At 47.4% G+C, this 14474-nt stretch overlaps 1 long non-coding RNA gene across 2 annotated transcripts in view; it reads left to right on the forward strand.

Annotated features, from left to right (window-relative positions):
• LOC134956774 (uncharacterized) overlaps positions 1-14474 on the forward strand; it is a 142439-nt gene that overhangs the window by 85185 nt on the left and 42780 nt on the right. For both annotated transcript variants that reach the window (XR_010186163.1, XR_010186162.1), the window contains exon 2: positions 3150-3192. This is a non-coding gene — a long non-coding RNA (uncharacterized LOC134956774). The remainder of the gene's footprint in view (positions 1-3149; positions 3193-14474) is intronic.

Genomic DNA, 14474 nt, shown 5'->3' on the forward strand with positions numbered 1-14474 from the left:
GGCTAGTGGGGGCCCAGGGCAACAAAGGTATGGGCAACAAACATTGATAATGTTGACATGCTTAAAATGTTGCATTATTAATGTCAACACCTGCAAAATGTCAGAATATTGAAATTTCCATTAGTGTTAGCATTAGGGTTACCATCAGGGTTAGTGATAGAATTAAATTAAAACACTTTGTTGACATTTCAACATTTTTTATATTACATCAGTGTCAATATGATTGATGTTGACATAGGTAGTGTTGACATTATGCACATGTCCAATGCTGACATTGCAACCATGTCGACATAATGAATGTCAACATTTTGATTGTCAACAATATATATCACAACCGTAGGTAGACGTGGAGGCTCCTGCATGTTGCTTTTTCTGTCACAGCAATTTATTATCGCTTATGCAAATCCAAAAAGCGTCTGGCACTCCCAATTAAGTTTCGTGTTTTGATCTTCTAATTTATCATTTATATTATCTATCTTCATATCTAGAGAGAGAGAGAGAGAGAGAGAGAGAGAGAGAGAGAGAGAGAGAGAGATTATTTTCCTTTAAAGGTAAAACATAATAATTATTTATTCACACATTGTTTCTCAGTTGAAAGGGGGCAAGATTTGCCTTGAACTATGCCAATCTCATTATGGACAAGTTGGAGTTTTGCCATGTGTAAGGTGGCAGTGTTGAGGTGGGTCTGGTGCATTGGTGGTCAGTTTATGATTTGGAATGGAGACCCCCACTCAACACACTCACTCACTTTTACTCACTCATGCTCTGAAACGTCAATGAAATTTCTGAACGTGACCCTAGAAATGTATAAATATTAACAAATAGTGGAATAATTGGTGTAGGTTCATTACTGCATGTACACTAATAAATAACCTTACTGCAAACATTTTCAAATCATGTTCAAAAAGAATCTCCGCCTTTTCTTTCAGTAAGAACTTATGAATTAGATTTCTCTGACGTCCTAGTGGATGCTGGGTACTCCGTAAGGACCATGGGGTATAGAGGGGCTCCGCAGGAGACTGGGCACTCTTAAAAGAAAGATTAGGTACTATATCTGGTGTGCACTGGCTCCTCCCTCTATGCCCCTCCTCCAGACCTCAGTTAGTATCTGTGCCCGGCCAGAGCTGGATGCACCCTAGGGGCTCTCCTGAGCTTCCTAGAAAAGAAAGTATTTGTTAGGTTTTTTATTTTCAGTGAGATCTGCTGGCAACAGACTCACTGCTACGTGGGACTGAGGGGAGAGAAGCGAACCTACCTGCTTGCAGCTAGCTTGGGCTTCTAAGGCTACTGGACACCATTAGCTCCGAAGGGATCGAACACAGGCCCAGTCCTCGGTCGTCCGGTCCCGGAGCCGCGCCGCCGTCCCCCTTGCAGAGCCAGAAGAACGAAGAGAAGTTGAAAATCGGCGGCTGAAGACTCCGGTCTTCATTAAGGTAGCGCACAGCACTGCAGCTGTGCGCCATTGCTCCCTTAGCACACCACACACATTTCGGTCACTGATGGGTGCAGGGCGCTGGGGGGGGGGGTGCCCTGGGCAGCAATTAGATTACCTTACTTGGCGAAAAGCACATAATACAGTCTGATAAACTGTATATGTGCATTAACCCCCGCCATTAAAGTACATAAAAGGACAGAAGCCCGCCGCTGAGGGGGCCGGGCCTTCTTCCTCAGCACACCGGCACCATTTTCTCTTCACAGCTCAGCTGGAAGGAAGCTCCCCAGGCTCTCCCCTGCAGTATCCTGGTACACAAAGGGTAAAAAAAGAGAGGGGGGGCACATAAATTTAGGCGCAAAACTGTGTATATAAGCTGCTATAGGGGAAAAATCACTCAGTATAGTGTACATCCCTGTATTATATAGCGCTGTGGTGTGTGCTGGCATACTCTCTCTCTCTGTCTCTCCAAAGGGCCTGGTGGGGGAACTGTCTTCAAATAGAGCATCCCCTGTGTGTGTGGTGTGTCGGTACGCGTGTGTCGGCATGTCTGAGGTAAAAGGCTCCTCTAAGGAGGTGATAGAGCGGATATGTGTGTGGGAGGGTGTCTCCGTCGACAACGCCGACACCTGTTTGGATATGTGTAAGTGCTGAGATAAAATTATTGCACAAAAGGTTAGGGAACAGAAAGGAAATCTACCCTGGTCTGTCCCTATGTCACAGAGTCCTTCAGAGTCTCTCTATGTTCACTATCCAAAATAACAAAGTATCGACACGGAGTTTAACTCCACTGTCGACTACGATAATGCAAAGTTACAGCCAAGAGGGCTAAAAGATATTCAATATATGATTATTGGAATAAAAGATGATTTGCATATCACTGATGACTCATCTGTCCCTGACACGAGAATACACATGTTAAGGGGAAGAATGCTGAGGTAAATTTCCCTCCTCTCATGAGGAAAAAGAGCGGAATCTCCAGACAAGAGACGGCAGCTTCCCACAAGATAATTCTCAGGCTGTATCCTTTCCCCACTAGGGCCAGGATGTGTTGAGAATCTTCCCCTTGGGTGTCCAGTTTGCACTAGCTATTCTCAGGGATCCTGCAGATAGTGTGCACATTCTAGTATACTACCCAGACCGGCGATTGTGTCGGCATGGGTTTATAGCGCTGTGGCAGCGTGGACAGGTACCTTATCAGCAGAGATTGAGACCCTAGTATGCATATAAATATTTTAAGATGCTGTCTTAAGTGATAGATATATAATTATAAAGCATGCCCAAAGGGACATGAGTATACTGGGTCCTAGAGACAAAAGCTATGTCGATTTCTGCTTGACGTGTCCTGTAGAATATACATTGGACAGATGATGCCGACTTAAGAGGCATATGGAAGGCTGAGGATTGTGTGGAGAAAGGTTCTCGGGCCTGGTCTCCACAGCTATAGCTGGTGATTCTGATATTTTGCCATATATTCCTGCACAGCCTAGGAAAGCACGACATTATTAAATGCAGCTTTTCGAATAAAGAAATGTAACACTTACGTCACCTCGCGGGGTTACTTAATACCTCTGACAGAGTGCCTCCACCCAAGCAGTGATTGTTCCAACCCAGGCTTGCTTGGGAAAGCTATTGCCACAAGTGTTATATTTACTTGGTCTTGTGTGGGTTGGGTAAGATGTTTAATTTACCTGTTATGTCTTCGTTTGTTTTTCAGGTTCAGATATTCAGATGACTGACACAACAGGTCCCCTTCAACGGTAAGTATTTATTGATAGGACGTTAATACCTTCTCATGTTCGGTTGTTCAAAGAATAAACATTTACTAACTATAGATGTACATTACATTACCAATTCTTATAAACAATTGAAATCATTACCCTCAGAACAAGTATATAATTTACCAACATATATGTCTATACATACATTGTTACCTGTTATACCATACCACAATTTATTTCAACTAGGATTATCAGATAGATTATCAATACAGTTACTACAACCTTATAAATCGTACTACAGTCTCAGTTTTATGTTTTGGGTATACCCTTTGTTTATCGTTGATGCACTGTTGGGGATCCCAATTTATCTTAGATACTCTGGCCGCAATCGTTACTAAAAGGTGGATACCTGGATAGAATAGTACCTTTCTAGTAGAGGTAAATGTAGGTACCCCTTCTGATATATCCTTTCTTTATTTTACTTTGGTAGTTTGATAAACATTTCACTTATCGTGGCCTATCGGAAGACGATCGTTTGCCCAAATTATCATATCTCTGCTGAACGATAATACAATTACAGGCCTTCCCATAGACATGTGATGGAGTTCCTCTAGTGTGATCTATTGTTTTATCACTGTAGATTTTGTGTTTTCCTCTCTCAACGTTATAATATGTGTATAAGATTAGACGATCCTCTTCAAGGTATATCACTCATATCCACCCCTCGGAAGAATGGAAAGTCCTCATTAGATATCTATTTGCAGAGGGAGTTATTTAAAATAAATCTAGGATCCGTCTCCCCCAACTACTTACTTCAGGGCGGTCCAAGGAAGATCACCCCACCTCAATTTCATCCGATCCTTTATCCGAACCAGAAATAGTTAATTAACATGCTTTAAGGATCAGCCTATATATTCAAGAAGTATGGTAAAGCCACCTGTTAATAAGCCCAGTTACTCATATAATCCGTGTTATATTATGTTATGCAAAGTCTATGCTCATTTTCCCTGGTGTTTCCCAATTCTTGGTATACATCCGGGAAGTCCACCCCTATCGAGTCCCTTCACCCCAATGTCCAGTGCTGGTGTCACTCATAAAGGTTTACACTAAGGAGTGTGCTTTTACTTCTGCAATTCCTCTTCAGTTAGTAGGGTTGTTTTTCAATTGCTATTGGCATATAGGTATAATAGCTGTACTGTGTAACCAGAGGGTGAAATGGGTGCAGGCTATATTCAACTACTTATAATTATAAGTTATTAAATAAGTCAGTTAGGTTCTTATAGATGCACCTTCATACTTTCTACTTAGAGATATTTGTTCATTTCTCTACTTAACAGCCACTTTTATAAATAGGATGCAGATATCCCTTTAATAATCCGAGCTAATTTGCTTGTGAGGTGCTGGTATATCATCCCTTCACTGCCAGGCTCTGTACTATGTGAAATTCCCTTCAGAGGGGGGCCCTTCCTGTGATGTCGTCTATGCAGGACAAGCCCTCTCCTTCTATGCAATGGCTGACACCTCCTCCTCCCCTCCCTTATACTGTCACTCAAAGCTTAGGTGTCATAGCTGCCATGATCGGGTTGGTGGAGCCCTGTTTAGCCAGGCCTAAAGGGTGTGTTTGGGGTAGAGTTTTTTTATCCACTGTTCTTACTCAGCCCCCTCGTCATGGATGCCACCGCTCCTCAGCCACTGATTCCTCCGAAGTTAGCGATCAGCCTGCTCCACTCGGCTCCCCCCAGGCGAGCACCGCTGGTGAGTCACTTCACTTTCCGTCTAGTTGCAGGTAGTCACGTACGGGAGTTGTCCATGGCAGGACGATACGGCAACTCGGTTTCCGCTGCTCTCCCTCACAGGGACTCCTCTCACACAGCCCCTCGCGGCTCTCCTTCCCGCTTCCCCCTCGCGCTTCCCTCACAGGCTCTCTCAATCCGGGCACCTCATAATCAGCACGAGAGCTCCTGGAAGATTCTCTTGAGTCCTGCTCGTGCCACAGTACCACATCACCCATTACCAGCATTACAGTTCACTTTCCCTGTTCACCACCATCAACCCTTCAATATATATACATGACAAGGGTTGCATTAACCAATTTGAATATAGTTCATATATTTACAAAGGCATTAAAGTAAATAATACATTTCTCTGACGTCCTAAGTGGATGCTGGGGACTCCGTCAGGACCATGGGGAATAGCGGCTCCGCAGGAGACAGGGCACAAAAATAAAGCTTTAGGATCAGGTGGTGTGCACTGGCTCCTCCCCCTATGACCCTCCTCCAAGCCCCAGTTAGGTTTTTGTGCCCGTCCGAGCAGGGTGCAATCTAGGTGGCTCTCTTAAGGAGCTGCTTAGAAAAAGTTTTTAGGTTTTTTATGTTCAGTGAGTCCTGCTGGCAACAGGCTCACTGCATCGAGGGACTTAGGGGAGAGAAGTTCAACTCACCCGCGTGCAGGATGGATTGGGTTCTTAGGCTACTGGACACCATTAGCTCCAGAGGGAGTCGGAACACAGGTCTCACCCTGGGGTTCGTCCCGGAGCCGCGCCGCCGACCCCCCTTGCAGATGCTGAAGATTGAAGGTCCAGAAACCGGCGGCAGAAGGCTTTTCAGTCTTCATGAAGGTAGCGCACAGCACTGCAGCTGTGCGCCATTGTTGTCACACACTTCACACCTTAGGTCACGGAGGGTGCAGGGCGCTGCTGGGGGCGCCCTGGGCAGCAATGTATAATACCTTTTATGGCTAAAAAATACATCACATATAGCCCTTGAGGCTATATGGATGTATTAAACCCATGCCAGATATCTCAAACTCCGGGAGAAAAGCCCGCCGGAATAGGGGGCGGGGCTTATTCTCCTCAGCACACAGCGCCATTTTCCTGCTCAGCTCCGCTGTGAGGAAGGCTCCCAGGACTCTCCCCTGCATTGCACTACAGAAACAGGGTAAAACAGAGAGGGGGGGCACTTTTTTTGGCGATATTTTATATATTTAAGCTGCTATAAGGATACAACACTTATATAAGGTTGTTCCCATATATATTATAGCGCTTGGGTGTGTGCTGGCAAACTCTCCCTCTGTCTCCCCAAAGGGCTAGTGGGGTCCTGTCTTCGATAAGAGCATTCCCTGTGTGTCTGCTGTGTGTCGGTACGTGTGTGTCGACATGTATGAGGACGATGTTGGTGTGGAGGCAGAGCAATTGCCGATAATGGTGATGTCACCCCCCAGGGAGTCGACACCGGAATGGATGGCTTTGTTTATGGAATTACGTGATAATGTCAGCACATTACAAAAATCAGTTGACGACATGAGACGGCCGGAAAACCAGTTGGTACCTGCCCAGGCGTCTCAGACACCGTCAGGGGCTGTAAAACGCCCTTTACCTCAGTCGGTCGACACAGACCCAGACACGGACACTGAATCTAGTGTCGACGGTGAAGAAACAAACGTATTTTCAAGTAGGGCCACACGTTATATGATCACGGCAATGAAGGAGGCTTTGCATATCTCTGATACTGCAAGTACCACAAAAAGGGGTATTATGTGGGGGGTGAAAAAACTACCTGTAGTTTTTCCTGAATCAGAGGAGTTGAATGATGTGTGTGATGAAGCGTGGGTTAACCCAGATAGAAAAGTGCTAATTTCAAAAAAGTTATTGGCATTATACCCTTTCCCGCCAGAGGTTAGGGCGCGCTGGGAAACACCCCCTAGGGTGGATAAGGCGCTCACACGCTTATCAAAACAAGTGGCGTTACCGTCTCCTGATACGGCCGCCCTCAAGGATCCAGCTGATAGGAGGCTGGAAACTACCCTAAAAAGTATATACACACATACTGGTGTTATACTGCGACCAGCCATCGCCTCAGCCTGGATGTGCAGTGCTGGGGTGGTCTGGTCGGATTCCCTGACTGAAAATATTGATACCCTGGATAGGGACAGTATTTTATTGACTATAGAGCAATTAAAGGATGCTTTTCTTTATATGCGAGATGCTCAGAGGGATATTTGCACTCTGGCATCGAGAGTAAATGCGATGTCCATATCTGCCAGAAGAAGTTTATGGACGCGACAGTGGTCAGGTGATGCAGATTCTAAACGACATATGGAAGTATTGCCGTATAAAGGGGAGGAATTATTTGGCGTCGGTCTATCGGATCTGGTGGCCACGGCAACTGCCGGAAAATCCACCTTTTTACCTCAGACCCCCTCCCAACAGAAAAAGACACCGTCTTTTCAGCCGCAGTCCTTTCGGTCCTATAAGAACAAGCGGGCAAAAGGACAGTCATATCTGCCCCGGGGCAGAGGAAGGGGTAAGAGAGGACAGCAAGCTGCCCCTGCCCAGGAACAGAAGCCCTCCCAGGGTTCTGCAAAGCCCTCAGCATGACGCTGGGGCTTTACAAGCGGACTCAGGAGCGCTGGGGGGTCGACTCAAGAATTTCAGCGCACAGTGGGCTTGCTCACAGGTGGACCCCTGGATCCTGCAGGTAGTATCTCAGGGTTACAGGTTGGAATTCGAGAAGTCTCCCCCTCGCTGGTTCCTAAAGTCTGCTTTGCCAACGTCTCCCTCAGACAGGGCGACGGTATTGGAAGCCATTCACAAGCTGTTTTCTCAGCAGGTGATAGTCAAGGTACCCCTCCTACAACAAGGAAAAGGGTATTACTCCACGCTATTTGTGGTACCGAAGCCGGACGGCTCGGTAAGACCTATTCTAAATCTGAAATCTTTGAACCTGTACATACAGAAATTCAAATTCAAGATGGAGTCACTCAGAGCAGTGATAGCGAATCTGGAAGAAGGGGACTTTATGGTGTCCCTGGACATAAAGGATGCTTACCTGCATGTCCCAATTTGCCCTTCACATCAAGGGTACCTCAGGTTCGTGGTGCAAAACTGTCATTATCAGTTTCAGACGCTGCCGTTTGGATTGTCCACGGCACCTCGGGTCTTTACCAAGGTAATGGCCGAAATGATGATTCTTCTTCGAAGAAGAGGTGTATTAATTAACCCTTACTTGGACGATCTCCTGATAAGGGCAAGGTCCAGAGAACAGCTGGAGGACGGAGTAGCACTAACCCGATTAGTGCTGCAACAACACGGGTGGATTCTGAATTTTCCAAAATCTCAGTTGACACCGACAACACGTCTGCTGTTCCTGGGAATGATTCTGGACACGGTTCAGAAAAAGGTGTTTCTTCCGGAGGAGAAAGCCAAGGAGTTATCCAAACTTGTCAGGAACCTCCTAAAACCAGGAAAAGTGTCTGTGCATCAATGCACAAGAGTCCTGGGAAAGATGGTGGCTTCTTACGAAGCGATTCCATTCGGCAGATTCCACGCACAAACTTTTCAGTGGGATCTGTTGGACAAATGGTCCGGATCGCATCTGCAGATGCACCAGCGGATAACCTTATCACCACGGACAAGGGTGTCTCTTCTGTGGTGGTTGCAGAGTGCTCATCTGTTAGAGGGCCGCAGATTCGGCATACAGGACTGGGTCCTGGTGACCACGGATGCCAGTCTGAGAGGCTGGGGAGCGGTCACACAGGGAAGAAACTTCCAGGGAGTATGGTCAAGCCTGGAGATGTCTTTTCACATAAATATACTGGAGCTAAGAGCGATTTACAATGCTCTAAGTCTGGCAAAACCCCTGCTTCAGGGTCAGCCGGTGTTGATCCAGTCGGACAACATCACAGCAGTCGCCCACGTAAACAGACAGGGCGGCACAAGAAGCAGGACAGCAATGGCAGAAGCTGCAAGGATTCTTCGCTGGGCGGAAGATCATGTGATAGCACTGTCAGCAGTGTTCATTCCGGGAGTGGACAACTGGGAAGCAGACTTCCTCAGCAGACACGATCTACACCCGGGAGAGTGGGGACTTCATCCAGAAGTCTTCCACATGATTGTGAACCGTTGGGAAAAACCAAAGGTGGATATGATGGCGTCCCGCCTCAACAAAAAACTGGACAGGTATTACGCCAGGTCAAGAGACCCTCAGGCAATAGCTGTGGACGCTCTGGTAACACCGTGGGTGTTCCAGTCAGTGTATGTGTTCCCTCCTCTGCCTCTCATACCAAAAGTACTGAGAATTATACGGCAAAGGGGAGTAAGAACGATACTCGTGGCTCCGGATTGGCCAAGAAGAACTTGGTACCCGGAACTTCAAGAGATGCTCACGGAGGATCCGTGGCCTCTACCTCTAAGAAGGGACCTGCTTCAGCAGGGACCGTGTCTATTCCAAGACTTACCGCGGCTGCGTTTGACGGCGTGGCGGTTGAACGCCGAATTCTAAGGGAAAAAGGCATTCCGGAAGAGGTCATTCCTACACTGGTAAAAGCCAGGAAGGAGGTGACTGCACAACATTATCACCGCATTTGGAGAAAATATGTTGCGTGGTGTGAGGCCAGGAAGGCCCCCACGGAGGAATTTCAATTGGGTCGATTCCTACATTTCCTGCAAACAGGATTGTCTATGGGCCTCAAATTGGGGTCCATTATGGTTCAAATTTCGGCCCTGTCGATTTTCTTCCAGAAAGAATTGGCTTCAGTTCCTGAAGTCCAGACTTTTGTAAAAAATTAGTACTACATATACAGCCCCCGGTTGTGCCCCCAGTGGCTCCGTGGGACCTTAATGTAGTTTTGGATTTTCTCAAATCCCGTTGGTTTGAGCCACTCAAATCGGCGGATTTGAAATATCTTACATGGAAAGTAACCATTTTACTGGCCCTGGCTTCAGCCAGGAGAGTGTCAGAATTGGCGGCTTTATCCTATAAAAGCCCATATCTGATTTTCCATTCGGACAGGGCAGAACTGCGGACGCGTCCTCATTTTCTGCCTAAGGTGGTGTCAGCGTTTCACCTGAACCAGCCTATTGTGGTGCCTGCGGCTACTAACGATTTGGAGGATTCCAAGTTGTTGGACGTGGTCCGGGCATTGAAAATATATATTTCAAGAACGGCTGGAGTCAGAAAGTCTGACTCGCTGTTTATATTGTATGCACCCAACAAGCTGGGTGCTCCTGCTTCTAAGCAGACGATTGCTCGTTGGATTTGTAGCACAATTCAACTTGCACATTCTGTGGCAGGCTTGCCACAACCAAAATCTGTCAAGGCCCATTCCACAAGGAAAGTGGGCTCATCCTGGGCGGCTGCCCGGGGGGTCTCGGCATTACAACTCTGCCGAGCAGCTACGTGGTCGGGGGAGAACACGTTTGTAAAATTCTACAAATTTGATACCCTGGCTAAAGAGGACCTGGAGTTCTCTCATTCGGTGCTGCAGAGTCATCCGCACTCTCCCGCCCGTTTGGGAGCTTTGGTATAATCCCCATGGTCCTGACGGAGTCCCCAGCATCCACTTAGGACGTCAGAGAAAATAAGATTTTACTTACCGATAAATCTATTTCTCGTAGTCCGTAGTGGATGCTGGGCGCCCATCCCAAGTGCGGATTGTCTGCAATACTTGTACATAGTTATTGTTACAAAAAAATCGGGTTGTTATTGTTGTGAGCCGTCTGTTCAGAGGCTCCTACGTTTGTCATACTGTTAACTGGGTTCAGATCACAAGTTGTACGGTGTGATTGGTGTGGCTGGTATGAGTCTTACCCGGGATTCATTATCCTTCCTTATTGTGTACGCTCGTCCGGGCACAGTATCCTAACTGAGGCTTGGAGGAGGGTCATAGGGGGAGGAGCCAGTGCACACCACCTGATCCTAAAGCTTTATTTTTGTGCCCTGTCTCCTGCGGAGCCGCTATTCCCCATGGTCCTGACGGAGTCCCCAGCATCCACTACGGACTACGAGAAATAGATTTATCGGTAAGTAAAATCTTATTATTTCATATATTTACGCAGGAATTAAATAACTAGTATATAGGTATATATATAATGTAATCCTCAGGGAACATTTATTTATTTTTACAGGGTTACAGAAACAAGAAAGTCTGAGGTGCGTCCTTTCTTGTCAGAGCCGGGGGCAGAGGAAAGAAGCTGTACAACACAGCTAGTCCCCAGGAACAGAATCCTCCCCGGACTCTACAAAAATCCACCGCATGTCGCTGGGGCTCCACAGGCGGAGCTAGGCCCGGTGGGGACACGCCTTCGTAAGTTCAGCCACAAGTGGGTTCACTCCCTGTTAGATCCCTGGGCAATAGAAATTGTATCGCAGGGATACAGGCTGGACTGTGAGAAGATGCCCCCTCACCGAGGACTCGGCGGGCTTCCCCCCAAGAGAGGGAGCCAGTGTTAACTGTAATTCGGAAATTGTATCTTCAACAGGTGGTGGTCAAGGGTCCCCTCCTTCAACAAGAGGGTGTTATTATTCGACCATGTTATAATCCCGAAACCAGACGGTTCGGTTAGACCCATATTGTATTAAAATCCCTGAACATATACCTGAAAAGGTTCAGGTTCAAGATGGAATCGCTAAGAGCGGTCATTGCAAGCCTGAAATGAATCAGGACATAAGGGATGCATACCTTCGTGTCCCCATTTATCCACCTCATCAGGCGTACCTCAGAATTGCGGTACGGGATTGTCATTACCAATTTCACCAAGGTAATGGCGGATATGATGGTGCTCCTGCGGAAGCAAGGTGTCACTATTATCACATACTTGGATGATCTCCTCATAAAAGCGAGATCAAGAGAGCAGTTGCTGGACAGCGTATCACCTTCTCTGGAAGTGAAACGGCAACACGACTGGATTCTATATATTCCGAAGTCGCAGTTGGTTCCTACAGCTCATCTGCCTCGCCTAGGCATGATCCTAGACACAGACCAGAAGAGGGTTTATCTCCCGATAGAGAGAGCTCAGGAGCTCATGACACTGGTCAGGAATCCATTGAAAACCAAAACAGGTGTCAGTACATCACTGCACTCGAGTCCTGGGAAGGATGATGGCATCATACGAGGCCATCCCCTTCGGCTTGTTCCATGCAAGGACAATGGAACTTACTGGACAAGTGGTCCGGATCACATCTTCAGATGCATCGGTTAATCACCCTATCCCCCACGGCCAGGGTGTCTCTCCTGTGGTGGCTGCGGAGTGCTCACCTTCTCGAGGGCCGCAGATTCGGCATTCAGGACCGGGTCCTGGTGACCACGGATGCAAGCCTCCGAGGGTGTGGGGCAGTTACAAAGGGAAGAAAATTCCAAGGTTTGTGGTCAAGCCAACAGACTTGCCTTCACATCAATATCCTGGAACTAAGGGCCATATACAACGCCCTAAGTCAAGCGGAGTTCCTGCTTCGCGACCAATCGGTTCTGATCCAGTCAGACCGCAGGGGCTCATGTAAACCGCCAGGGCGGCACAAGGAGCAGGGTGGCGAGGGTAGAAGCCACCAGAATTCTTCGCTGGGCGGAGAATCAAGTAAGCGCACTGTCAGCAGTGTTCGTTCCGGGAGTGGACACGACCTCTACCCGGGAAAGTGGTGACTTCATCAGGAAGTCTTCACGCTGTTTTGCAAATTGATGGAAACTGCCTCAGGTGGACTACATGGTGTCCCACCTCAATAAAAAGATAAAAAAGGTTTTACGCTGGGTCAAGGGACTCTCAGGCGATAGCTGTGGTCGCACTAGTAACACCGTGGGTGTTCCAGTCGGTCTATATATTTCCTCCTCTTCCTCTCAGACCGAAGGGCTGAGAATTGTAATAAACAGAGGAGTGTGAACAATATTCTTTGCTCCGGATTGGCCAAGAAGGACTCGGTACCCGGAACTGCAAGAAATGCTCTCAGAGGACCCATGGCCTCTGCCTTCTCAGTCAGGACATGTTGCAACAGGGACCCTGTCTGATCCAAGACTTACCGCGGCTGCGTTGGACGGCATGGCGGTTGAACGCCGGATCCTAGCGGAAAAGGGCGTTCCGGATGCAGTTATTCCTACGCTGATAAAGGCTAGGAAAGACGTGACAGCAAGACTTTTTCACTGTATATGGCGAAAATAGGTTGCTTGGTGTGTGGCCGGGAAGGCCCTACAGAGGAATTCCAGGGGGGTCGATTCCTGCACTTCCTACAGTCAGGAGTGACTATGGGCCTAAAATTAGGATCCATAAAGGCCAAGATTTCGGCCCTATCCCTTTTTCTCTCAAAAAGAACTGGCTTCACTGCCTGAAGTTCGGACGTTGTTACAGGGGTGCTGCATATATTTTGTGCCTCCAGTGGCACCTTGGGATCTTAACGTGTGTTGGATTCCTAAAATCCCACTGGTTTGAGCCACTTAAGACCGTGGAGCTAAAATGTCTCACGTGGAAAGTGGTCATGCTTTTGGCCTTAGCTTGGACTAGGCGTGTGTCAGAATTGGCAGCTTTGTCTTGTAAAAGCCCATATCTGATCTTCCATATGGAAAGGGCAGAATGGAGGACTCGTCCCCAATTTCTCCCTAAGGTGGTATCATTGTTTCATTTGAACCAACCTATTGTGGTTTAGAAGGAAGGGTATCCAGCGCTCATGTATTTAAGTATTTGGATTGTCCTAAGGCTGCAACCTGTTTCAGAAGTACCTCAAACTTCAATATAGATATAGTAAAATGCAGGGTTAGGTGCGCCAAATGGACAATTACTTTTGGTGCAAAAAGGAGGATATTGTTGTAATAACACTCAGACTATTTGTTTAAATGTCAAAAAATGTCTTTTATTTTAGGCTAAAAATATGTCTTCATTTACTGCACGCACTAAGAACTTATGCAGTTCTATGAAGGGTTGTGGTTTAAAGAATGGGGAAGGGGACTGGATGGTGAGGGATGTTGGAGGGGGGGGAAGAGAGATCTGAGTGCTTAAGGATATATTAACAAGTCTGTTAATGTGAAGGAATGGAGACACTCAGATCGGTGGCGTCCCACCTCTGTAGTGTCTATAGTTCTGTTAAAATATCCAGAGCCTATGATCAGTACTTATAATTTGTCCAATTAGAAGAGGTTCAAAACAAGTAGGGGTATCCCCGGAGGGTCGGTGCGGCAAGGGATCCTAGTGGTTGCTAATAGTCAGGTAGTGAGGGCTCCGGACATACCGTCCACCCCTGTGCTCTGACAGTTCACGGTGTCGTTCTTCTGAGCGCACCGTGGTTGTCTGTGCGAATGGGGAAGCGGTCACCGTCTTGGAGATGGAGGAAGACAACTGCTTCTAGCCCTGCTGGGCTGTCTGCCGTGTCTTCTCCTCTCCTACAGAGTCCCTTACCTTATCCTCGTAGCTCCGTCTTGTATCCTCTTGCCGGCGGCCTGCTCCGTTCTCCTTCAGCGGCGCTGTCCTCCTCTTGCTTCCGGGTTGTTCTGGTCACGTGTTTAGGTTACGTGGCCGCGGCGTTCTCCTTCAGTGAAGCGGCTGTTCTTCCTCGTCCGTCTTCGTT

The sequence above is a fragment of the Pseudophryne corroboree genome, chromosome 9 (assembly GCF_028390025.1).
Source record: "Pseudophryne corroboree isolate aPseCor3 chromosome 9, aPseCor3.hap2, whole genome shotgun sequence".
Taxonomy (NCBI): Eukaryota; Metazoa; Chordata; class Amphibia; order Anura; family Myobatrachidae; genus Pseudophryne; species Pseudophryne corroboree.